This window comes from Bombina bombina, chromosome 9 (assembly GCF_027579735.1).
Source record: "Bombina bombina isolate aBomBom1 chromosome 9, aBomBom1.pri, whole genome shotgun sequence".
NCBI lineage: Eukaryota > Metazoa > Chordata > Amphibia > Anura > Bombinatoridae > Bombina > Bombina bombina.
In genome coordinates this window covers 87489645-87516203 of record NC_069507.1, presented here as the reverse complement: position 1 = coordinate 87516203, position 26559 = coordinate 87489645, and positions in this window count along the sequence as shown.

Genomic DNA, 26559 nt, shown 5'->3' with positions numbered 1-26559 from the left:
ATTTTTAATCAGGATAAGGCTGTTTTTTTAACTAGATATTCCTTTCTTCCTAAGGTAGTATCTACAGATACTGTTAACCAGGAAATTGTGGTTCCTTCTTTTTATACAACCCTTAAGAACTAATATGCATCTTCTTCACAATCTGGATGTTGTGAGAGCTCTCAAATATCATGTGGAAGCCACAAAATATTTAAAACTTTCTTCTTTTTTTTTTTTCTTCTTCTGGGCCTCACAAGCTGTCTGGCTTAAAGCCTGAGTTTAGAAGGTATTTATGAATGCAGGAAAAACTCCCCTTGAGTGCATTACTACACATTCTACTAGAATAGTTGCCACTTTGTGGGCTTTTCAGAATGAATCTTCTATTGATCCGATTTGAAAAGCAGCTACTTGGTTTTCTTTGCACACTTTTTCAAAATTATATCACTTTGATGTGTATGCCTTTTCTGAGTCCGCTTTTAGTTCAGCGTGCCACAGTGCCTGATCACTAATGTACCTGGCGTCACTTTTAGCCCCCTCCCCCCCCTATTTCATGGTGATCTTGTGAACTTCAGTGCTTGGGTATATAAATGTACCATCTGATGAAAGAAAACAAAATGTATACTTACTTGATAAATGTAATACTTTCATGATGGTGAGAGTCTATGAGCTCCGCATTTTTTTTTGTTCAGGTGGCGGCAGTACTTGTTTTGCACTTCTTTTGCACTGCTTTATATTTCCTGCTTTTCTGTTTTGCTCATTTACTTGCGCTCCTCTCTGTATGTATATAGTCTTCCTATGGGAAAAAGAGGCAACCAGATGTGGACTCCTTACTCAGTGTGCTTAGAGGAATATGGCTTCACCTCACTGAAGAGGTCCAATGAAGGCTGAAATGATCGTCTGGGGTTTGCTGTGTTTCTTGTTCAGAGAGGAATTGCCTGGTATTTCTGCGCTGGACTGACCATAATAGGCGGAATCAGACTGATATACTACAGGAAAGTTCTACTCTGTGAAAAGTATTACTGGACAAAAAAGAAGCTACACCCAGGTGGTAAATTACCATAGAACAGGCTGAGGAACATGGGAAGTGGGAGGAATGTAAATCTCTGGTGTGTTAGGTTATCTTTTGCCTCCTCCTTGTGGCCAGGAGGGGAATTCCTATACAAGATGACTTGTGGACTTTAACCATCATAAAATAAATGATCTGTTAAGCATACATTTTGTTTTTAACAGGAATTGGAAAATTTCAGAAATATTTATTATTCATTTACTGGCAAAATAAAGTATATTTTGAGTTGTTGTTTTTTTTTTTACTAGATATAATTAAACATTTGATATAATAATCTCAAATCCCTTTAAATTTCCCTTTATCATGGGACATTGCTACTTAGGAACTTTTGAAGTAAGATAGCTTAGAACACAGAGATGTACATGTGATACTGACACTTGCAAAAACAAAAGCATCAAGCTAAAAGTAATTTTGTTTGTTTGGGTTAATTGTATTTCTTAAAAAAAAAAAAAAAAAATGGTATTAAGAGAACATTTTTAATCTGGCACTTTTATGTAAAAAGTCTACAAACCATTAAAAATTGTGTATTTTCTATTTATTTTTTTAAATGTATGTGAGTCAGTTTGTGAAATAAGCAAATTACTAACAGGCATCACGTCAACGAACATTTAAAAAACTTGTAGTGATCTCTTAATACGTTAGCTATTTTGCGCTCAAGCACATGGATAAAGTTATTTCCCGTACAGTTCAAATAATAAGACTAATTAAAATGAAAAATTTAAAGAAAATGTGAGGATTATAGAAAGCCGGTTTTAATCTGAAATGTGAACATAAACTTCAAAGTAGGATTTGGACCCTTCACAAATACGTTTGTTGTCATGAAATTTGTAACAATGAAAGAATTAAAGTTTATCCAAATATTATGGAGAAAAAGACACTTAAAGGGAGATTAGTTTGTACAATTGCTTTAGACACTATCTTGATAGTTTAGGATAATGCCAAATAAAGCTGGTAATGAAGTCAAGCACATATAAGCCGACTAGACCTCTGTCAGGTCAATATAATTACTGTATACAGAGTGTGTTCAGGTTAACATTACACGTGTATTTGAATATGTACAGTGTTTCCTGTATCACAATAGTAAATTATAATAAATGCAATATGGTTAATTAGGACCAAGAGCCAGTGGTAGTTAATGGGAAAAACTAACTCAACCAACCACAGGAAGAGTGAATAGGTGGGCCAAAGTAAATGAACACTATACTATTTAACAATTGGTATTGCAACACTACAGAACACAATTTAGACACAATTCATATACTGAATAAATATCATAAGGCAAATACAAAAGTCCCAAAAATGATAAATTCCCTAATAGGGGATATAACAGAACCCAAAGTTTCTTGGTTCTTTCATTGTTTGTTTAGTGATCACAACATCTGATACTCGGGTACAATGGGTACATCAATGGTATGCAGGCAGCTCTTCATAGAGTGAGATGGCCTCTCACTTTAACGATAACCTATAAAAAAATGTACAAAAAGAAGGCGCCCATAGCGTAATATGTACAAATGGCACAGTTAATGCAGGAAGATGTAAATACTGTGATGTGAAGCGCTAGACTTTCCCCACCTAGCCAATCTAATGTAACTGCCTCCTTCCCAAGCAGTAATTGTAAGTACAAGATTTAATGAATAGGATTCAGATCGCGCTAAAAAGCTGTGGGATTCTAAAATAAAGTGTGAATATTAAAACCTTATCCTTGTACCAGCTGTGGGTCTCTGCTTAAACCATTAAACTGTATCACAAATCTATCTTAGGTAAATCCCTATTCAAAAGGGTCCCTTTTAGAAATAATTCCAGAATGCTCAAATCTTAAAAAATATCAGTTTGATCTTTAATTACAAATAGTACAATAAAATCACCTCAAACAACTTTGCAGCTAACTGCTCTAAAAGATGCACAATATAATAATAACAATAATAATAATCTTCACATTCATTCCGTGTAAATTCATTCAAAAAACATTCTTCTATATAAAATGTCAATCTAAATAAAGCCCTCTACGCTATGATTTTACAATCCTGAGTCTCAATCTTATCATGGACCGTTATATATGCTGTTTTGCAGACTCTTTCCTTATGGGTATAAACAAAAATAATCTTTTAGAAAATTGTATGACCTCGCCTCGTGGATTGTTTCAACAGAAGATTATAATTATAACTGTATCCTTAGATTATGTTTTTAACTGTTTCCACAGCTTGTAGCCATAAAAAGTCACTCTTGAAAAAATATATTTTTCTTTCATCCCAAAATCACTGTGTTTCGATTGATAAAAAAACTTATGCAAGATCCTTATCCCAGCGTTTCACTTTTGGAAACAATCTGTATATTCAAGTGTCTCTATATGTTTAGTCTTTGTAACGTATTATTCGATATTTTTGCAACAAAGCTTTTGCACTTGAGAGTCCATTATCAAACTTCAGTATGCTGAGGATTTCTTACCTCACAGGGGTAATGAGCTGTCGCTTGTATTTATGTTGCTCTCACCTGCTTCTCCTCAATGTCCCTTCGAGCTGTGTTTCACCAGGGTCGACCACGCTACTCACTGTGCGTCTGACGTCACCGGGTTTCCGTTGTCTCCGTGTTACTTGGGCAAGTATTCAGATGGTTACTACCTTTCTCTGCCGTCCTCGGCCTCGCTCCCACTGCACTTTAGTACTCTGTACGCAGAGTTTGGGCTTTTCTTAACTTGGGACCGGCGATCCAGGCTTACTGTAAAAGCAGGGTTTCCCAGGTGTATTAACTTCACAATTCTTTTTGCACAGTCCTTCTATGCGTTTCACCCCTTTAGGTTGGGGCTTTATCAAGATCTTGATAAAGCCCCAAACTAAAGGGGTGAAACGCATAGAACGGAGACAACGGAAACCCAGTGACGTCAGACGCGCAGTAATAATTTTCCAGTAACTCTTCAATTTGGGGATAGCAAGATACATACCCAAGCTCTTATTGATTCTGGTGCTGGAGGAGTGTTCATTGACTCCACTCTATTCCCTTACTAAGGATGAAGTTTTCAGTTTCTGTCTCTACTGTTAGTGGAGATCCTTTGGGTTCCGGATTCATCCAGTTTGCTACTAAACCCATACTTTTTTCTGTCGGAGTACTTCATTGTGAGAAGATAAGTTTTGATGTTATGTCTACTCCTCAATTTCCCATAATCTTGGGTCTTCCTTGGCTTCAATTGCATAATCCTACCTTTTCTTGGACCCATGGTGAACTCACCTCCTGGGGATCATCATACCATACTAACTGTCTTCAAGAACTTACTAAAATACCACTCACTATTGCTCTTACTACCGAAACTTCTGGTCCGTTACCTATGCCTTATCAAGATTTTGTCTATGTTTTTTCTAAAAAAGAAGCAGAACGCCTCCCTCCTCACCGTCCATTTGATTGCCCTATTGATCTTCTCCCTGGGGCTCCTTATCCTCGAGGCAAGACTTACCCACTTTCAAGGCCTGAAAATGTAGCCTTGGAAGGATATATCAAAGATAATTTGGCCAGAGGATTTATTCGACCCTCCTCTTCTCCTGTAGGGGCTGGATTCTTTTTTGTGGGAAAGAAGGATGGCGGACTGCGACCTTGTATCGATTACAGAGGGCTAAATCAAATTACCATCAAGAACAGTTATCCTTTACCCCTTATTCCTGAATTATTCACATATCTTCAAGGTTCCACCATTTTTACCAAACTAGATCTTCGTGGTGCATACAACCTCATCCGTATGTGCAAGGGTGATGAAAGGAAGACAGCCTTTAACACTCAATTTGGGCATTATGAGTATCTGGTCATGCCTTTTGGGCTGTGTAATGCCCCTGCTGTTTTTCAACACTTCGTGAATGAGATTTTTCTGGATTTTTGGAACATTTTTGTCATAATTTACCTTGACGATATCTTGATTTTTCTCAAAACTACCAAGATCATATACATCACGTCAGGAGGGTACTTCAACATTTAAGAACTAATCATCTATTTGCTAAACTGGAAAAATGTTCTTTTCATCAAAGGTCCATACCCTTCTTGGGATATGTAATCTCCGAATCAGGATTTGAAATGGATCCAACTAAACTTTCTGCCATTTTGGATTGGCCTAGACCTGACTCTCTTAAAGCTCTACAACGTTTTCTGGGCTTCGACAGTTATTATAGGAAATTCATCAAAGGTTTTGCTACAATTACGTCACCTCTTACGTCCCTCACCAGAAAAGGGCAAAATTGTAAAGAGTGGCCTCCTGAGGCTGTTGAAGCTTTTGACTCTCTCAAAGAAGCTTTCTCTTCTGCACCTATCCTGCGTCACCCAAATCCGGATTTTCAATTTATTCTTGAAGTGGATGCTTCTTCTGTTTCTGCTGGGGCTGTTCTTTCCCAACGAATACCTGACACAGGAAAGATTAATCCTGTTGAATTCTTCTCCAAGAAGTTTACTCCTTCTGAATTAAATTATGACGTAGGCAATAAAGAGTTGCTTGCCATTAAAATGGCCCTGGACGAATGGAGGCATTGGTTGGAAGGTACTTCTTTACCATTTACTATACTCACAGATCATAAAAACCTTCTATATCTTCAAACGGCCAAACGACTGAATTCCAGACAAGCACTTTGGTCTTTATTCTTCTCACATTTTCATTACAATCTGTCTTATATACCCGGTTCTAAGAACATCAAGGCTGACGCCCTTTCCAGACAATTTCAAGATACCTCAACTCCTGAGTCTGGTACCATTCTTCAACCTCATAAAGTCTTAGCCCAGTTATCAACTTCTTGGTTTACAAGACTTACAATCTGATCAGAAGGATCTTCCTTTGTCTTGCAAACCCCCTGATGGCCTACTCTTTGTTCCTAAACGTCTTCGTTCCAAGATTCTATATTGGGCTCATGACAATCCTCTCTCTGGACATCCTGGCATCAGTAACACCGCTCGGAATCTCAAGCAACATGTCTGGTGGTCTACTCTTTCTCAAGATGTTAAAGATTATGTCTCAGTATGTACACAGTGTGCCATCAATAAGACTCCTCGTTTTGCTCCAACCGTTACCCATTCCTCATCAGCCTTGGACCCATTTATCCATGGATTTTATTACCGACCTTCCTCTTTCAGCTGGAAACAACACTATTTGGGTGGTTGTTGACAGGTTCACTAAGACAGCACACTTCATTCCTTTACCTGGTTTACCATCTGCCCAAAGACTTTCAGAACTATTTCTTTTTCACATTGTGAGATTACATGGCTTCCCTCTGGATATCGTTTTGGATAGAGGGGTACAATTTGTTTCCCGGTTTTGGAGATCACTCTGCAAACACTTTGGAACAACGATCTCTTTGTCTACTTCACATCATCCAGAATCTAATGGCCAAACTGAAAGGGTAAACCAGTGCCTTGAAACGTATCTTAGACATTATGTGGATCATCATCATTCTAATTGGACTGGTTATCTCCCACTAGCAGAATTGGCTCATAACGCCCGATACAACTCCTCTCTTCAGACCTCTCCTTTTCATGCGTCCTATGGATTTCAACCCAGAACATTTCCTCTACATACTTCTTCCACAGAAAATCCTGCTTCTGATTTATCTGCCCGGAGGTTAACTCGTCATTGGAGGAGGATACGTCTTCTTCTTTCCAAGGCTTCTAAACGTTATAAGTTCTATTCTGATCTTCGACGGAAGAGGGCTCCCAAATATCGGCCTGGCAATAAGGTTTGGATTTCTTCACATCATCTTAGCCTCAAGCAACCTTCCACCAAATTGGGACCACGATATGTGGGTCATTTCCGGATACTGGGTCAAGTATGTCCTACTGCTTACCAAATTGCTCTGCCCAAGACTCTCAAAGCCCATCCTGTATTCCATGTATCTCTTCTAAAACCTATGTTATCTAATAGGTATTCTAAACCTATGTTCAAACCTCCACCTCTTTTGATTCATGGACAACCTGAATTTGAGGTCAGTCACATTCTAGATTCCAAACTTCGTGGCAAAGAACTGTATTATCTCATTCATTGGAAAGGTTACCCTGTTACGGAGCGACCCTGGCCGGCAGGTGAACGCCCCTACCTTGGTTAAGGCCTTTCACAAGTTTCACCCAACTAAACCTGGTCCTGTCCCCCGGAGGGGTCCTTGAGGGGGGGTGCTGTCACGATTCCCCTCCGTTCATCGCCGTCTCGCCGCGGCTCCCGGACCTCTTCTGTTACGTCACGTTGCCTAGCAACGTGACACATTCTCGGACACTCCCTCTGACGTCACGGCCCTCTCGCTCAGCCTTTAAATCACGGTGGGAGATATTACTCGGGGCCCATTTGTAAAGTCCTGATTTTGTTCTGTGAGTACTCTGTTTTATTTGATATTTGCCTGCCTGATTTTTTGCCTAATCTATATCCCTCAACCTGTCTCCTGAAAACAACCATTGCCTGTCTGACCTTGCTAATCTTCCTCCCCTGGATTCATTAACTCCTGTCTGTCTGACCTTGCTTGCCTTAATCTTTGGAAACCTGCTAAAAAGGAACATTAATCATTTGTTTGCTGATAACCTGCTTAAAGGGACATTATCTTTGTTTGTTGCAAACCTGCTAAAAAGGAACATTAATCATTTGTTTGCTGATAACCTGCTTAAAGGGACATTATCTTTGTTTGTTGCAAACCTGCTAAAAAGGAATATTAATCATTTGTTTGCTGATAACCTGCTTAAAGGGACATTATCTTTGTTTGTTGCAAACCTGCTAAAAAGGAACATTTCTCATTTGTCTGCTGAAAACCTGCTTAAAGGGACATTACCTTTGTTTGTTGTAAACCTGCTAAAAAGGAACATTATCACCTGCGTGTCAATTCAGTTCTCAAGAAGATATATTGAGTTACTATTTCTTTTGGGAAGACCTTATATCCTGCTTATTTTGTTTCCTGAGTGGGTCACGTCCTGGATATTTCTCAGTGTGCTAGCGTGTGTCTTAATTTTCACGCTAGCAGTTGGGTGAAATAACTGGGCTGATCCAATACGGCTGACACAGGGGTAGTTTTCTTAGGGACCATCTTATTTTCCCTATCTAGAGAGGATTCTTGGTTCTTTCAGTACTCTTCTGTTTGGCCCTTCAGTGGCTGAATGTATGGAGGTAATTGGTCTGATGGTTGTTTCATTGGACAATCAACCCTTTGCTCGATTCCATCTGAGAGTCTGCTGTTATGCATGTTCAGATGGTGGACCTGGGATCTTGTGGCTCTGTGTCGAAGGATAGATCTAGATCTGTCAACATGAGATTCTTCCCTGTGGATTAGAGAGGGGAATTAGTGGTATATTGCTCGCTTAGCTTGTAAGAGGTAGCGGGATTGTTGCACGCATTCCCCAGAATCTTTTGGTTTTCTCAGGAGCATCTGTCTCAGGGCACATGCTTCCAGAGACCTTCCTGAGTAATAGTGACCATGGTTACTAGCCTGTTGGGTGGGTGACTATAGACTTGAGAAGAGTCTGCTCTTCCCATAACCATCTTGGAGTTGAGAGCAATCTACAATGCTCTGATGGCTTGGCCTCAGTTGTCTTAACCGTTTTTCAGGTTCTAGTTGAACAATTTAATCTCAGTGGTTTACATTAACCACCTGGGAGGAATCTGGAGTTCCTTTGCCATGGTTGGCATGGATTGTTCGGTGGGAGGACGCTCACATTCTTTTATTCACTTTTTCCCATTTCAGGAGTGAATACCAGGAGTGGACTTCTTGAGCAGTCAGATTTTTCATCCCGGGGAATGGGCGCTTCTCCCAGAGATGTTCTCCAGGTTAACCCTCAAATGGGGGGTGCTGGAGTTGTGGATGGCAGTATGCCAAGCTTCCAAGTTGTTTTAAAGGTCAAGAGATCAGCAGGTTGCTCTGTTAAATACCCTGGCGGTTCTGTGAGATTTCAGTCTGACATCCCTGTTCCTCAGTTTGCTCTCCTTCCACGAGTCATTGCTCGTATCAAATCGGGGAGTGAGCATCAGTGTTTTAATAGTTTCTGCATAGTCTCGCAGGATCTGGTATACAGATCTAGCGGAGATCGATTTCTTCCACCTTGGTGGTTGTTCCTGAGGAAGGACCTTCTAAGTCAGGGTCCATTCTTTCATCAAACTTTCGTTTTCTCTGAAGCTTTCTGCTTGGAGATTGAATGCTTAGTTCTGTGTAAGTGTGGTTTTTCTGAATCGAGTATTGGACCATGATTCAAGCTCGCAAGCCTATTACTGGTAATTTTTATTTTTTTATTTTTTTTTAAATAAATTTTTATTTGAGGAAAAACACAAAATACAAGAATACCATACAAATGTGACATTTTCCATGATACAGACAAAAGGTGATAGTGATACCAACTAATGTGGAGTCAAAAAGTATCAATATAAGAATATTCCAAGGTTGCATGATATTTCGAATAACCGTTTCCTCAGTTTTATATTAATAACAGGCATTACAATAATTGTAAAGATAAGTGGGGATATATGCTCTCATAGGGTAGTCTCAAATAGGGTAGTGGAGTATGGAATGGAGAAATAGAAACGAAAGAGAGAGATAGCACCAGAAGAAAATAACTAAATAAATAGATAAATAAGTATGTAAAATATTGAGTCAGAAAGTAGAGAGACGAATAGAGATATATAGTGAGAGAATGTCAGTTAAATGTTACATTAGGGGTATATTGTCTCAGAAAGAAGCGAGTAGGGTCTAATTAATGTTAGGCTTGATTAGTAGGAGAATTTTTCCCACCAGGGAGCCCAAGTTGCATGGTAAAAATCTAGTTTATCTAGGGATGAATGGGAATAGGCTTCCATTTTCGATAAGTAGTTGACTGTAGCTATAATCTGTGAAGTGTTAGGAGGAGAAAGTTGTTTCCATGCTTTAGCAATTTCTAACTTAGTAGCCATCAGTAGATAGATGGATAAAGCTTTATGTGTAGGGGAGAGGGCTGGGAAGTTGAGGTGGAGCAAGCCAATTTGGGGACTAAGTTGAAAAATTATGCCTAGGGATTGTAGTAGGTTAGTTACCCAGAGCCAAACAGAGGAGATTTTGGGGCAATACCACCAGATATGTGCCTGAGTTCCAAGTTGTCCACAGCCTCTCCAACAAGCAGGAGAGTGAGAGTTATAAATCCTATGAAGGGTTACTGGGACTAGGTGCCAACGCACCGTGAGTTTGTAATGGAGTTCCCATAGGGATGTGCAATGTAATAATCTTCTAGTGGACTTAAGTTCTCTGTACCAGGAGTCAGCATCAGCTGTGAAGTTGAGTTCAGTTTCCCAAGCTATAAATTGTGAGACTTTTGGTTGAGAGGAGGGGTCTAGTAATATCTCATAGTGGAACGATAAGGTTCCTTTAACCTTGTGAGGTAGGGACCAACGCTGTTCCCATTTTGTATCCGTTCTAATGTGTTCTCTGGGGAATCCCCATGATTTGACTATGGAAGAGAGTCGAAAGGCCTCAAATTGTAACTGAGCTGGAATCCGGAATTTATTACAAATCGATACATGAGATAAACCACCAGAATTATCATAGAGATCCATAACACGGTTAGCTCCAAGGGAGGACCAGGAATGGACATGAGTGTCAGGTAAGCAAAAAAGAACACTAGTTATAATTTGACACGGGGAAGGGTGGGGAGCCACCGAAATCAAGTGTCTTGCCTGATCCCAAAACTTAAGGGTATCTAAAATCACCGGGTGTGTGGTGACAAGATTTTCCCAATAATGAGAGGGAATCCAGGGGAGGTCTGTTAATCTCACTCCTGAAGGGAGAAGAGACTGTTCAACATCCCTCCATAGGGCTGGGCTATCTGTACAACCCCATTCGATCAGATGGGTTAAGCGTGCCGCTTGATAGTAAAGAATGATATTAGGCATACCCAGGCCACCTCTGTCACTGGGTCTTTGAAGGGTTTGTCTCGATGTTCGAGGTTTATTGCCTTTCCAGACATAGCTGGTAATAAGGCTCTGAAGCTTATTCAGAAGTGGACGGGGCAGGTTGAGTGGGATGGTACGGAATAGGTAAATGAGTTTTGGAATATAAGACATTTTGATGGCTGCAATCCTGCCCGTCCAGGAGATATCCCGAAAATCCCAAGAATCTAATAGTTTTTTCCAATCCGGAAGTCTCTCCGTAAAGTTCTTAAGAATAACAGTTGAGACACTTGAGGAGAGGTGGACACCTAGTAAAATTAAGGAGTGGGGAGACCACTGGAACCTGTATCTTTCACGTAGAGTGATAAGATCCTGAGGCTTAACATTAATATATAAAGCTTCGGTTTTGGCCAGGTTTAATTTATAATAACTTAGGGTTCTGAACTTAGAGATGAGTTTGAAAACAGCGGGGAGCGACCTAATTGGATCAGTAAGCAGGAGAGTTACATCATCCGCATATAAAGAAATGGTATGTGAACGGGAGCTAACAGGAAAGCCGTAAATATTCGTGTCTGTTCGTATGGCTTGAGCTAGAGGCTCGATGGAGAAGGCGAACAGGAGCGGGGGCAACTATTACTGGTAATTTTTACCATAAGGTATGGCATAAATTCCCTGATTGGTGTGAATCTCAGGACTACTCTTTGAAGTAGGGTCAGGATTCCTAGGGGTTTTGCCCTTTCGCTGGGAAGGTCTGGAGGACGGTTTGTCAGTCAGTTTTCTGAAGGGTCAGATTTCTACATTTTTTTTTTACACAAGTGTAATCTTTTTATAGACCCTGGTTAGTATCAGGCCTGTGTTTAAGTCTGTTGCTCCTGTTGGAGTTTTAACCTTGATTTTAAGGTTTTGCAGCAGGCTCAGTTTTGAGCCATGGCATTCCATTCATTTTAATTATTTTTATCTTTTTGCTATATCTTCTGCTCAGAGAGTTTAGGTAATCTCGGCTTTGCAGTGAGATTCGCTTTATCTTATTTCGGATAAGGCAGTTATTTATCCTAAGTGGAAATTTTGTTTGGGAATTTGTTGTTCCCTCTCTGTGTCCTCATTCTTATATGTTGAGGAATGTGTGCACAATTTGAATGTTGTGCGTACTTAATATTTTTTTCTTCTGTTTTTTGTTTGTTTTCTCTGTATCAGAAAGCTACTTCTCTTTTCTCTGGTTGAAAAGTTTGTTTCTTTCATGTAATTGGCAAGAGTCCATGAGCTAGTGACATATGGGATATACAATCCTACCAGGAGGGGCAAAGTTTCCCAAACCTCAAAATGTCTATAAATACACCCCTCACCACACCCACAATTCAGTTTTACAAACTTTGCCTCCTATGGAGGTGGTGAAGTAAGTTTGTGCTAAGATTTCTACGTTGATATGCGCTTCTCAGCATTGTTGAAGCCCAATTCCTCGCAGAGTACAGCGAATGTCAGAGGGACGTGAAGGGAGTATCACTTATTGAATACAATGATTTTCCTAACGGGGGTCTATTTCATGGGTTCTCTGTTATCGGTCGTAGAGATTTATCTCCTACCTCCCTTTTCAGATCGATGATATACTCTCAATTTACCATTACCTCTACTAATAACTGTTTTAGTACTGGTTTGGCTATCTGCTATATGTGGATGGGTGTCTTTTGGTAAGTATGCTTTTATTACTTAAGACACTCTCAGCTATGGTTTGGCACTTTATGCAATTATATAAAGTTCTGAATATATGTATTGTACTTATATTTGCCATGAGTCAGATTCATGTATTTCCTTTTGCAGACTGTCCGTTTCATATTTGGGAATATAAACACTTTAAGAAATTTATTTCTTACCTGGGGTTTAGTCTTTTTTCAATTTGACTACTTTTTTGCAATTGCTGGTGTTAGGCCAAATGCTAGACTTTATTGCGTCATTTTTGGCGCAAACTTTTTTTGGCGCGAAAAGAGACCTTTCACACGGCGGCGTCATTAGTGACGCAAATGTGTCATTTTTGGCGCCAAAAAGTTTACGTTACGTTGTGCGTCATACTTGGCGCCAATTTTTTTCCATTATTTCAATACCCCATTGATGTTTGCCTCCTGTCTTTTCTGTCAAGAGGCCTATGCTTTTGCATTTTTTTCCCATTCCTGAAACTGTCATTTAAGGAAATAGATAATTTTGCTTTATATGTTGTTATTTCTCTTACATTGAGCAAGATGTCCCAATCTGATCCTGTCTCTGAAGTTTCTGCTGGAACATTGCTGCCTGACATTGGTTCTACCAAAGCTAAGTGCATTTGTTGTAAAATTGTAGAAATTATTCCACCGAATGTCATTTGTAATAGTTGTCATGATAAACTTTTACATGCAGATAGTGTATCCATCAGTAATAGTACATTGCCAGTTGCAGTTCCTTCAACTTCTAATGTGCATGATATACCTGTAAATTTTAAAGAATTTGTTTCTGATTCTATTATGAAGGCTTTGTCTGCATTTCCACTTTCTAATAAACGTAAAAGGTCTTTTAAAACTTCTCATTTAGCTAATGAAATTTCAAATGACCAACAACATAATAATTCATCCTCTTCTGATGAGGATCTATCTGAAACAGAAGATCCTTCCTCAGATATTGACACTGACAAATCTACTTATTTATTTAAAATAGAGTATATGCGTTCTTTATTAAAAGAAGTGTTAATTACTTTGGATATTGAGGTAACCAGTCCTATTGACGTTCAGTCTAATAAACGTTTAAATGCTGTTTTTAAACCGCCTGTGGTTTCCCCAGGTGTTTTTCCCATTCCTGAGGCTATTTCTGATATGATGTCTAGGGAATGGAATAAGCCAGGTACTTCCTTTATTCCTTCTTCAAGGTTTAAGAGATTGTATCCTTTACCAGCAAAATCTATAGAGTTTTGGGAAAAGATCCCCAAAGTTGATGGGGCTATTTCTACTCTTGCTAAACGTACCACTATTCCTATGGAAGATAGCACTTCCTTTAAGGATCCTTTAGATAGGAAGCTTGAATCTTATCTAAGGAAGGCCTATTTATATTCAGGTCATCTTCTCAGACCTGCTATCTCTTTGGCTGCATCAACTTTCTGGTTGGAAAATTTAGCGCAACATGAATTGGATTTTGACATATCTAGCATTGTTCGCTTACTGCAACATGCTAATCATTTTATTTGTGATGCCATTTTTTATATCAAAATTGATGTTAGATCCATGTCTTTAGCTGTATTAGCTAGAAGAGCTTTGTGGCTTAAATCTTGGAATGCTGATATGACATCTAAATCTAGATTACTATCTCTTTCTTTTCAAGGTAATAATTTATTTGGTTCTCAGTGGGATTCTATTATTTCAACTATCACTGGAGGAAAAGGAGTTTTTTTGGCTCAGGATAAAAAAACTAAGGGTAAATCTAAGGCTTCTAACCGTTTTCGTTCCTTTCGTCAGAATAAGGAACAAAAACTCAATCCTCCTCCCAAGGAATCTGCTTCCAGTTGGAAGCCTTCCTCAAATTGGAATAAATCCAAGCCATTTAGGAAACCAAAGTCTGCCCCTAAGTCCACATGAAGGTGCGGCCCTCATTCCAGCTCAGCTGGTAGGGGGCAGATTAAGGTTTTTCAAGGATTTTTGGATAAAATCAGTCCAAAATCATTGGATTCAGAGCATTGTCTCTCAAGTGTATTGAATAGGATTCAAAGTAAGACCTCCTGTGAGAAGATTTTTTCTCTCACACATCCCTGTAAATTCAGTAAAAGCTCAGGCTTTTCTGAAGTGTGTTTCAGACCTGGAGTCTTCAGGGGTAATAATGCCAGCTCCTTCTCAGGAACAAGGTTTGGGGTTTTATTCAAACCTATTCATTGTTCCAAAGAAAGAAAATTTGTTCAGACCAGTTCTGGATCTGAAAATTTTGAATCATTATGTAAGAGTACCAACTTTCAAGAGGGTGACTATAAGGACTATTCTGCCTTTTGTTCAGCAAGGACATTATATGTCCACAATAGACTTGCAGGATGCATACCTGCATATTCCGATTCATCCAGAACACTATCAGTTTCTGAGATTCTCTTTTCTAGACAAGCATTACCAATTTGTTGCTCTTCCATTTGGCCTAGCAACAGCTCCAAGAATCTTTTCAAAGGTTCTGGGTGCCCTACTATCTGTAATCAGAGAACAGGGTATTGCAGTGTTTCCTTATTTGGACGATATCTTGGTACTAGCTCAGTCTTTACATACTGCAGAATCTCACACGAATCAACTAGTGTTGTTTCTTCGGAAACATGGTTGGAGGATCAATTTACCAAAAAGTTTCTTGATTCCTCAGACAAGGGTCACCTTTTTAGGTTTCAGATAGATTCAGTGTCCATGACTCTGTCTCTAACAGACAAGAGACGTTTAAAATTGGTCGCAGCATGCCGGCACCTACAGTCTCAGTCATTCCCTTCAGTGGCTATGTGCATGGAAGTTTTAGGTCTCATGACTGCAGCATCGGACGCGATCCCCTTTGCTCGTTTTCACATGAGACCTCTACAGCTTTGCATGCTGAATCAATGGTGCAGGGATTATACAAAGATATCACAATTAATATCCTTGAATCCCAATGTACGACACTCTCTGAGATGGTGGATAGATCACCATCGTTTGGTTCAATGGGCCTCTTTTGTTCAGCCAACCTGGACTGTGATCTCAACAGATGCGAGTCTTTCAGGTTGGGGAGCTGTTTGGGGAGCTCTGAAAGAACAAGGGGTTTGGAAATCTCAAGAGGCGAGATTACCAATAAATATTTTAGAACTCCGTGCAATTCTCAGGGCTCTTCAGTCTTGGCCTCTGCTAAAGAGAGAACCGTTCATTTGTTTTCAGACAGACAATATCAGAACCGTGGCTTATGTCAATCATCAGGGTGGGACTCACAGTCCCCAAGCCATGAAAGAAGTATCTCGGATACTTGCTTGGGCGGAATCCAGCTCCTGTCTAATCTCTGCGGTGCATATCCCAGGTGTAGACAATTGGGAGGTGGATTATCTCAGCCGCCAGACTTTACATCCAGGGGAGTGGTCTCTCCATCCAGATGTGTTTTCCCTGATTGTTCAGATGTGGGGTCTTCCAGAGATAGATCTCATGGTCTCTCATCTAAACAAGAAACTTCCCAGATACCTGTCCAGGTCCAGGGATGTTCAGGCGGAAGCAGTGGATGCACTGACACTTCCTTGGTGTTATCATCCTGCTTACATCTTCCCGCCTCTAGTTCTTCTTCCAAGAGTGATCTCCAAAATCATCATGGAACAGTCTTCTGTGTTGCTGGTGGCTCCAGCATGGCCACACAGGTTTTGGTATGCGGATCTGGTGCGAATGTCCAGGTGCCCTCCTTGGCCACTTCCGTTACGGCCGGACCTACTATCTCAAGGTCCGTTTTTCCATCAGGATCTCAAATCATTAAATTTGAAGGTATGGAAATCGAATGTTTAGTTCTAAGTCATAGAGGTTTCTCTGACTCAGTGATTAATACTATGTTACAAGCTCGTAAATCTGTCTCTAGAAAGATTTATTATAGAGTTTACAAGACTTAAATTTCATGGTGTTCTTCTCATAAATTCTCCTGGCATTCTTTTAGAATTCCTAGAATTTTACAGTTCCTTCAGGATGGTTTGGATAAGGGTTTGTCTGCAAGTTCCTTGAAAGGACAAATCTCCGCTCTTTCTGTCTTATTTCACAGAAAGATTGCTATACTTCCTGATATTCACTGTTTTGTACAGGCTTTAGTTCGTATTAAGCCTGTCATTAAATCAATTTCTCCTCCTTGGAGTCTTAATTTGGTTCTGAAGGCGTTACATGCTCCTCCATTTGAGCCTATGCATTCTTTGGACATTAAACTACTTTCCTGGAAAGTGTTGTTCCTTTTGGCTATCTCTTCTGCTAGAAGAGTTTCTGAGATATCTGCTCTTTCTTGTAAATCTCCTTTTCTGATTTTTCATCAGGATAAGACAGTTTTGCGGACTTCTTTTTTTTTTCTTTATTGGTTTTAAACATTATAGAACAGTAATTAGGGTCTCGCAGGACCCCTGAACAGTTGGATACACATTATGTAAATAATTGTTTGATTCTGAATCATCTAACTGACACATTCAACAAATAGAGATAGGAGTCGGTACATTTCCAGGTGGTTAGCAAGGGGGATGGGAAGGAGAGAGGGAAAAAAAGGGGGGGCACATCTACGTGGAGGGGAGTAGGAGAGGGGATGGGGGGGAGGGATCTTTACCCGGGGTCGGCTGAGGTGGTAACAGTATGATCACTTAGACACTAACCTGGGGTAACCATGAAGTGTTATGTATGTCTGTCCAGTCAGCCCAGACCATTTCGAAGAGGTCGATTTTGTCCAAACTATAGTATATGTCTTTTTCCATAACATGTAAGTACGCCATTGTTTTGAGTATGTCAGACCATCTAGGAGGAGAGGCTTTCTTCCAGCATCTGGCAATGTTAGTCTTGACAGATGACAAGAGATAAACGCTGAAAATCTGCTGATGTTTGGGAAGTGCGTGTAAGTTTAGATGTAGGAGTGCCGTGGCAGGGTTTTTGGGCAACTGGATCCTGAGAGCAGATAGAGTGCGGAAACATGCATTCCACAGCGGAGTTAGCCTGGGGCACTCCCACCATATGTGGAGCATGTCGCCATGGGAACCGCAGTCCCTCCAACATTTTGGAGAGAATGTTGGATACATCTTGGCCAGCCGCGCAGGTACCAGGTACCATTGGGAGATGACTTTATAGTGAGTTTTGAACATTGTTACACAATGTAATGATTTTTTAGTTAAGATGAGGGACCCCTGCCAAGCATTTGCAGAGATTTGAGTGTGTAGAATAGCGTCCCACTTAAGCAAGTGTGGGGCCATGTCCGGAGGTATGGAGCCCTCAAGTAGACAGTAATGTTTCGAGAGAGGCTTATAGAGTCTACGTCCTCCTTTCCACACAGACTCCCACGGGGTAAGCTGTCGTGGGGCAGTGGGGAAGAATCCCCAGCTAGATAGGAAACTCTTGATCCTAGTAAGTTCGAAATGGAGGTAGGGCGGAATGTCTTCTCGAAGGTTGTCCTTAGACAATGAGATATATCCGTCCCCACTGGACCCTGACCAGAAGTCTGACACTTGTTTTACACCTATCCGGGCCCACGTGTTGGGGTGTGTTTCTGCAAGGCCTGTGAGCAGACCTGAGACAGAAGTGATCGGGGAGGGGTGTGGCGCAATCAATTTGCGATGCCTAATCTTGTCCCAGATTGCCAAGCACTCCAGGACTACGAAATTGAGAATGTTCAGGGTTCTCCTACTATGGACCGGAGTCCCGATTAGGTCTTTTAGATATATATCAAAGGGTAAGGAGGCTTGTTCAATATCTCTCCACCTGTCTTGTGAATGGAGCACTCCCCATTGGGAAATATGCGTGAGCATGGCTCCCTCATAGTACTTAACTATACATGGGAAAGCCAGACCCCCCAGCTGAACTGGAAACTTTAGGATTTTGTGGGCTATTCTGGGAATTTTATTCTGCCAGATAAATTTTATACACTCACTTTGGAATTGTAGCAAAAGGTGAGAGGGCATCCTAATCGGGAGACATCTAAACAGATAGGTGAGCCGGGGGAGGAACAACATTTTAAGGGAAGCTATACGACCCATCCAAGAAATGTTCTTATGGTCCCAGGCGTTTTTCAACGCGCGCAAATCCGTCAGCAGGGGAAGGTAGTTATCCTTAACCATCTGCTTCAAGTCATTAGAGATTTTAACTCCAAGATGGGTAATCCATTTATTAGACCATTTAAAGTCAAACTGCTCCTGAAGGGTCGTGACATAGGTTTGGGGGAAACCCCACCAATAGATTTCTGTTTTGGGGGCATTAAGCTTATAAAAAGATAGGGAGCCAAAGGCCTCAAGTATTTCCAAGAGTCTAGGGATTGTGCTAAGTGGGTCTGCAGAGAACACAGTAACATCGTCTGCAAATAGGGCAATGTTGTTTTTGGAGCCAGAGAGTGTAATTCCCACCAGGCCCTTATCGGTGCGTATAGTTTCAGCGAGTGGCTCAATTGCCAGAGCAAACAGGAGCGGGGAGAGTGGACAACCCTGCCTCGTACCATTAAAGATGGGGAATGGGGTTGTATGGAACCCTACCCCCCTGACCACTGCTGTGGGGCAGGAGTATAGAGCTTGAATCGCGAGACAAATGTCGGAGGGAAATTTGAAGGCATTGAGAGTCTCCCAAAGGTAGCTCCATCTGACTCTGTCAAAAGCCTTCTCGGCATCTAAGGAGATGACCGAGAAAGGTTTGTTCATTCTCGTGGATTCGCAGACTATATTGATAAGGCGTCTAGTATTATCTGGGCCCTCGCGGTTGTGGATAAACCCTACTTGGTCCGGGTTGACCAAGATGGGCAGAAGTTTACAGATACGGTTGGCCAGAAGTTTGGAGTAGATTTTAATGTCCACGTTTATAAGCGAGATAGGCCTATAGTTGGGGCAAAATGAGGGGTCTTTGTTTGGCTTAGGGATCATAACGATCTCGGCCTCTAAGAATTCTTGCTTAAATTTGCCTTCTTGCCTGGCTGTGTTAAAGAACCTGAGGAGCAACGGTATCAGTTCTTGACTGTAGGTTTTGTAGAACTGTGCGGGAAATCCATCTGGGCCAGGGGCCTTAAGGGGTTTGAGATGTTGAATGACCTGCTTGAGTTCAAGCTGAGTAAAAGGGTTAGTCAGAGACTCTTGTTGTTCCATAGTTAGAGTTGGAAGATTTAGTGAATCAAGGAATTGTCTAATCTGTTGTGTGGAGGCGGGGGCTTGGATTACAGTGCTCTCAAGATTATAGAGTTTGGAGTAATAGTCTGAGAAACAGTCTCCAATCTGTGAGGGAAGTCTGTGTGTCTTATTGTTGTATACAATTTGGTGTATGCGAGATGAGCTAGTCCGCTGGCGCAATTTGTGTGCTAACATAGTATCTGCCCTATTGCCTTTATAATAAAATAATTGCTTAAGTTTTGTGAGATTCTCTTGGGTGCGGCGCAGCTCTAGAAGGTTAATATGTGAGCGCACGGCTGAAATCTGGGAGGTTAGTGTATCTGTGATGTTGACTCTGTTAGCGGTCTCCAGTTGCCTGAGTCTACGGTGAGCTTGAGATAAAGTAAGTCCGGCCAATTTCCTAAGTCGGGCTTGCTTACGGATGATATAGCCTCTAAACACCGCCTTAACCGCTCCCCAGAGTGTATCATCCGTTGTCTGTCTGTTGTCGTTAAGTTGGATAAGTTCTGTAAGATCTCTACGTAACTCTTCCCTGAAGGGAACGTCTGCTAGGATATTGCGCGGAAGAGACCACTTGCTTTTATGAGGACAAGGGTCACTGGTGTGTAGGTCCGCCAGAAGTGGGTCGTGGTCTGACCAAGAGCAAAGAGGGATATTAGATTGGAGTACTGAGTCTAAGGTCGTCGCCGAGCAAAAGATATGGTCCAGTCTGGAGTAGGTTTTGTGTGCCTGGGAGAAGTGGGTGAAGTCTCTTTCTGTAGTGTGTAGTGATCTCCAAATGTCATAGTACCCAAATTCAGACATGATAGATTTAAAGCGTGTGGAGAGAAGAGTTAGTTGGGAGGAGGTCCTAGAGGAAGATACCGTCTTGCGATCTAATTTAGTGTCCCAGATCATGTTATAGTCCCCTGCTATTATGACCCTACCCTGTTTGTATTGATCAATCAGTCTCAGTATTTTCCTAAGACATGTAGGCTGATGAGAGTTGGGCAAGTAAACCGAAACTAGGGTGTGAGTGACATGATCGAGTTTGCAGACTACTATAGTGAACCTAGCCTGGGGGTCCTTTAGCACCTGAATTTCCTCATAATCTACCCTCCTGTGTATCATGACTGCAGTCCCTCTTGCTTTCTTTGTAAATGAAGAGCACTCTATAGTTGTGTATGAACGAGAGTGAAATCTATGGGGAGTGTCAGTCAACCAGTGCGTTTCTTGCAAGAATACAACGTCGGGGTTGTGGTAATTGAGCATACGAGTAAGTAAGCTCCGCTTGAAGGGAGAGTTTAAACCTCTAGAGTAATGTGTGCAGACTCGTAGACGGTTCATGTTCTGTTTCTAACCCTGTGGAGTGAGTGATCAGGGGCGGATGGGGTATCCAGGGGGTGTAAGTCAGAGACCTGGGAAGTATTACGTACAGGGTGGGAGGGGAGGAGGGGAAGTCAATCAGCACGTAAGGTAGGAATGTACCGACAGTACAGGTGGAAATAGTCCACCTAGGTGGAACCCTGGTGTGGGCTAACCTATAGGGGGTGGAGCTAAGAACAAGTGTATGGGTGAAGGGGCAGGAAGGTCCAGCCCCACTCCATTAACTAAATGAGTAAGTAGTGGGATGGTAAACTAAAGTGCAAATAATTGTCAACCTGTGGGCCCCGAGTAGGGCGCAACAAAAACCTAACAAGCAATATGAACACAGAGGCCTAACATGAAACAATAGAATGAGACCATGTACATATAATTAGAAAATCACATATTTCAAAAAGTGCGAACCCTACTCCGTGACACGTTAGCATAACAGCAAAAAGGAAGAGTAGTAAGGATAGGCATTTTTAATCATGTCAGGCCTGTGGTGTGAAAGCATAAAAAAGCTCTAACTTCAGGAGGACGGTGGATCAGGTTGGGTTGTGTCCATAGGCTGTTGCATTCTCATCCTCTTCGACCTTTGGTCCTTAACAGACCATTCAGGAGCCATGACTCTTAGCTTAGATTGTGCAGCGGGAGGTCCCTTAGGATCCTCCAGCATAAGACCCCATTGACCAAGGAGAGACGTCCCTTGCGTGAGCGTTGTCACTGTGAATGTTTTGTTGTCCCTTGTTATTATCAGTTTGGTAGGATAGCCCCACCTGTATTTAATATTTTCACTGCGAAGGATCGGCGTAACTGGCTGGAAGTATCTGCAGTGTTGCAGAGTGTGAGCGGACAAGTCAGGCAGCAGCTGAATGTCCTTAAATCGCTCTGAGATCTGTGGCCTCCGGAAAGCAGCCTGCATAAGTCTGTCCTTGAAGAGAAAACTGTGGAAGCAGACTATGATGTCTCTCGGTTTCTCCTGAGAGACAGTTCTAGGACGCAGGGCTCTATGAGCTCTTTCCATGGTGTCAGTCAGCCCCTCTGTTGGGCCTAGTAATTCTTTGAAAAGATCTTTCAGGAAGTTTTGAATCTCGGCAGGTTTGATATCCCCAGGTACTCCTCGAAATCTGACGTTGTTTCTGCGTGCCCTGTCCTCTACATCAGCAAGTTTGAACTCCAGCTGACTAATCTGTTCCGCAAGAGATTCTGAGTAAGAGAGCAAGTTTGTATGGTCGGTGGCAAGATCGTCCTGTTTTCTTTCAAGAGAGTCCACCCTGTCGCCAATCTCCGAAATGTCCTTGCGGAGTTCAGCGTGGTTTCGCTGAATTTCTTTAGTTATGGAGAGAGTTTGGTTTGCAAACATTTTTTTAAGGGTTGCCTCCGTAATTAAGTGTTGTGGCCTAACAGGTGGCATAAGATCAGGTTGGGAACTATCCCCCAGAGATTCAGAGTCACTCAGACCCTCATTGGAGTCTTCATTCTGGTCTTTAGGAGGTTGCGTGAAATGGTCCAGGACCGTTTTCTTAGCTGGCCCTGGAGCTTTCTGGTGTCTCCTGGCGGTGTGAGGCATTTTCATGGGAGAGGTGAGTACCATGTACTCAGCAGATGAGCTTGAATTAGAGGTGTTAGGAAAACTTGTGGGCCCAACAGGCTAACAGAGTGAAAAGGAGAAATTACATATGCACAATAGTATTACATGACGGAGTAGGGCTCGGCGGCCATCTGGACCTCTATCTCCCCATAGCGGCGCTTATGGGCAGAATGCTACCCCACGGAACACAATTTCAATCAGAAAAAGCCAACTCAGGTGGAGAAGGAGGCCAGGTGGGTGCTTTATGCAAATAACCCTTTACTTAGTATGAGAAGTCGCTCTATACCTTGAGAGGGGCGTCCCCTTTGGACTCAGGGAAAGAGGGGTACGACCCAAAGGAAGGGGAAAAGGAGAGTGGAAGTGACCAGCCTGCGTTAGCAGGCCGGAAAGGGGGAGTCCAAGGGGGGGTTCAGCCAGATAGAATGAAGTCAACACACAAATGAACTCATCAGCCTAAAATATATGGGACAGTGGCTCCTGCTGGCCGGAGCGCAGGGCGGGAGCGGGGAGGCTTTATAAGACACAGCTTAGTGGGGTAAGAGTAGGCTGTTACTTGAGAAGTTAACACATAGGTATGTAGTAGTTTAATTTACAGGTGAGACTATTACTATGAGAAGGACCTGCAATAAATGAAAGTTATTAGGCAGACAGCATGTCAAAACAACACTCCACTCTGGGCTTAGACCCAAAGAAACATAAGCTGGCACAGCAGCGAGGCAGAATAAGTTAATTTCCCCACCTGCAACAACAAAGCTGAACTATTGTTAAATGAGATATTAGTAGGGACTATGAATATACCCCCTGTAGAAGTGAAAAGTTAAGTTAATCAGCATAAACACACTTGCCTAAGTTTCAGCTAATCTAAATGCTGTAGGGAGGACCTGTAGGAAATAAAAATGATTAAAAGGCAGTGAAATAAAACAACACTCCACTTTAGGCTAGAAGCCCAAAGGTACATAGGCTGTCGCAGCAGCCACAAGCCCTATATTGGCAATCAAAATTGGTGTAACCAAGCAAGATATGCAGCTATAGAGGGGGGTGCATACAGTTTATACCCCTGTAATTAGGGTATAGAGGCAATAACCCCAATGTTCTTTTGTGCCCCAGCTCTCAAAGTAGCCTAGGGCACAAGTGAGGAGGAGAGACAGTACTTTTGTAAGGCACCCCTCTGTATCCTACTAGGAATCCATCCTCTCAGACAATGATAGTCTGATGATGTAACACACCAGAGTGTCACTGGTTTGGTAATAAAAAGTTTAAAAAAGTTTGTGCCTTCTGTATATAGTAGTCCTTATGGAGCAATTTATTGCAGTTGACTTGTTATCTCTCAATTACACTCCGTAGTAGCAGAGTCTGGGGCAGCAATGTGAAAAATTGGATTTTATAGTGGGATTGTTGCAGATTTTTATTTATTTAAGCCCCTATGGCCTTTCTCACTCTGTGCATGAGGCAAGTAACAGTCTCTGTGGGTCCGGATCAAAGCCCACTATAGTACTGATGTGGAGGGTGCTGGCTATCAAGCTGTTACCTGACTTCTGGTCCCCGCCTGCCCGTGTCTTTAACTTACGGTACCCTGTTGATAGGGTCAGGGCCTCAGTGTGCTCTGTGTGTGCATGCCGGGTCTAGCGTGGCTCTATTGCAGGGTGAGCTTGGAGAAGACAAGATGGCGTCTTTTCGCTCCACACAGATTACTTTCTAGTAGTGTGCAAGTGGTGTGTGGATTCACTTACCAGCTCGGCCCCTCACTGTCTCACAGCCAGGACACGGCTCACGGAGTCCAGCTTCTTCTGGGTAGCCCCCTGTAGCTTCTGTAGGGGCACGAGCGGCGTCAGGTGCAGGGCAAGTCCGGGATCTCCTTTAGGCTCTGAGACGCTGTCTGTAAGGTTAGGTGCCTGTAGCTGCTGCGGCTCCGGAGCGGAGCCCCGACCCTCCGGAGCTGGATTCAAGCAGTAGATGATAGCAGGCTAGATTCAAGGCTGTGCGGTATTCAGGAGTTTCTCACACTGCTTGGTAGACTCCCGGTCGTGATGCGGCTCCTGCCGAAAACTCAAGGGAGCATATATACTTCTAGTAAATGGTCCCATAGATCAGGGAGACAAAATTGGGTTCAGGATGGTTGATCTCAGGTCTTTTAGCTGGGATATATGAACTTATAAAAGATTTTCCCTCCGGAGCTTCTCACCCTTGCGACCACTCCGTTAGGCAGTTAGCTCCACCCCTGACTTCTTTTTAATTTTTACCTAAGGTTGTGAATTCTAACAACATTAGTAAAGAAATTGTTGTCCCTTCTTTATGTCCTAATCCTAAGAATCCTTTGGAGAGATCCTTACATTCTTTGGATGTGGTAAGAGCTTTGAAATATTATGTGGAAGCTACTAAAAATTTCAGGAAGACTTCCAGTCTATTTGTTTTATTTTCTGGTCCTAGGAAAGGTCAAAAAGCTTCTGCTATTTCCTTGGCTTCTTGGTTGAAACTTTTGATTCATCAAGCTCATTTGGAGTCGGGTCAAACCCCGCCTCAGAGAATTACAGCTCATTCTACTAGATCAGTCTCCACTTCGTGGGCTTTTAAGAATGAAGCTTCAGTTGATCAGATTTGCATAGCAGTAACTTGGTCCTCTTTGCATACATTTACTAAATTCTACCATTTTAATGTATTTGCTTCTTCGGAAGCAGTTTTTGGTAGAAAAGTTCTTCAGGCAGCTGTTTCAGTTTGATTCTTCTGCTGTTGATTTAAGTTTTTTTCTTTCAAATATGAAATAAACTTTTTTTTTTTTGGGTTGGGGACTAATATTTTCAGTGGAATATGGCTGTTTTTATTTTTATTCCCTCCCTCTCTAGTGACTCTTGAGTGGAAGACTCCACATCTTGGGTATTGATATCCCATATGTCACTAGCTCATGGACTCTTGCCAATTACATGAAAGAAAACATAATTTATGTAAGAACTTACCTGATAAATTAATTTCTTTCATATTGGCAAGAGTCCATGAGGCCCACCCTTTTTATGGTGGTTATGATTTTTTGTATAAAGCACAATTATTTCCAAATTTCCTTTGTTGATGCTTTCTACTCCTTTCTTTATCACCCCACTGCTTGGCTATTTGTTAAACTGAATTGTGGGTGTGGTGAGGGGTGTATTTATAGGCATTTTGAGGTTTGGGAAACTTTGCCCCTCCTGGTAGGATTGTATATCCCATATGTCACTAGCTCATGGACTCTTGCCAATATGAAAGAAATGAATTTATCAGGTAAGTTCTTACATAAATTATGTTTTTTTAGACTGTGGGGCTGCAGAGAGTTATGGCTCATTACACAAGGGCTGTCTCTTCTTCTTGGATTTTTACAGATGAAGCTTCTGTGGATCGGTTTTGCAAGGCTGCAACTTGGTCTTCCTTGCATACTTTTTCAAATTTGATTCTTTTGCCTCGACTGAGGCTTCTTGTGGGAGAAAGGTTATTCAAGCAATGGTGCCTTCTGTTTAGGTTTGCCTGTCTTGTCCCTCCTTATCCATCTGTGTCATCTAGCTTGGGTATTGATCCCCAACAGTAATTGATGAAGCCGTAGACTTGCGGGATAAATCTATTTATTTCCGGATATGGTGAGTCCACGACCCCGCCCTTTATTTCAAGACAGTTATTTTTTTTTACTAAACATCAGGCACCTCTGCACCTTGTATTACTCAGTTTTTCTCCATTTACCTTCGGTCAAATGACTAGGGATTGTGGGAAGGGAAGTGATACTTAACAGCTTTGCTGTGGTGCTCTTTGCCTCCTCCTGCTGGCCAGGAGTGGTATTCCCAACAGTCCCCATTAATGAAGCCGTGGACTCACCATATCCGGAAAGAAAATGTTTTATCAGGTAAGCATAAATCCTGTTTTTTATATAAAAACTGTTCTATTTTGTAATTGTTTCTATTTGTAAAAGAGCTGAAATATAT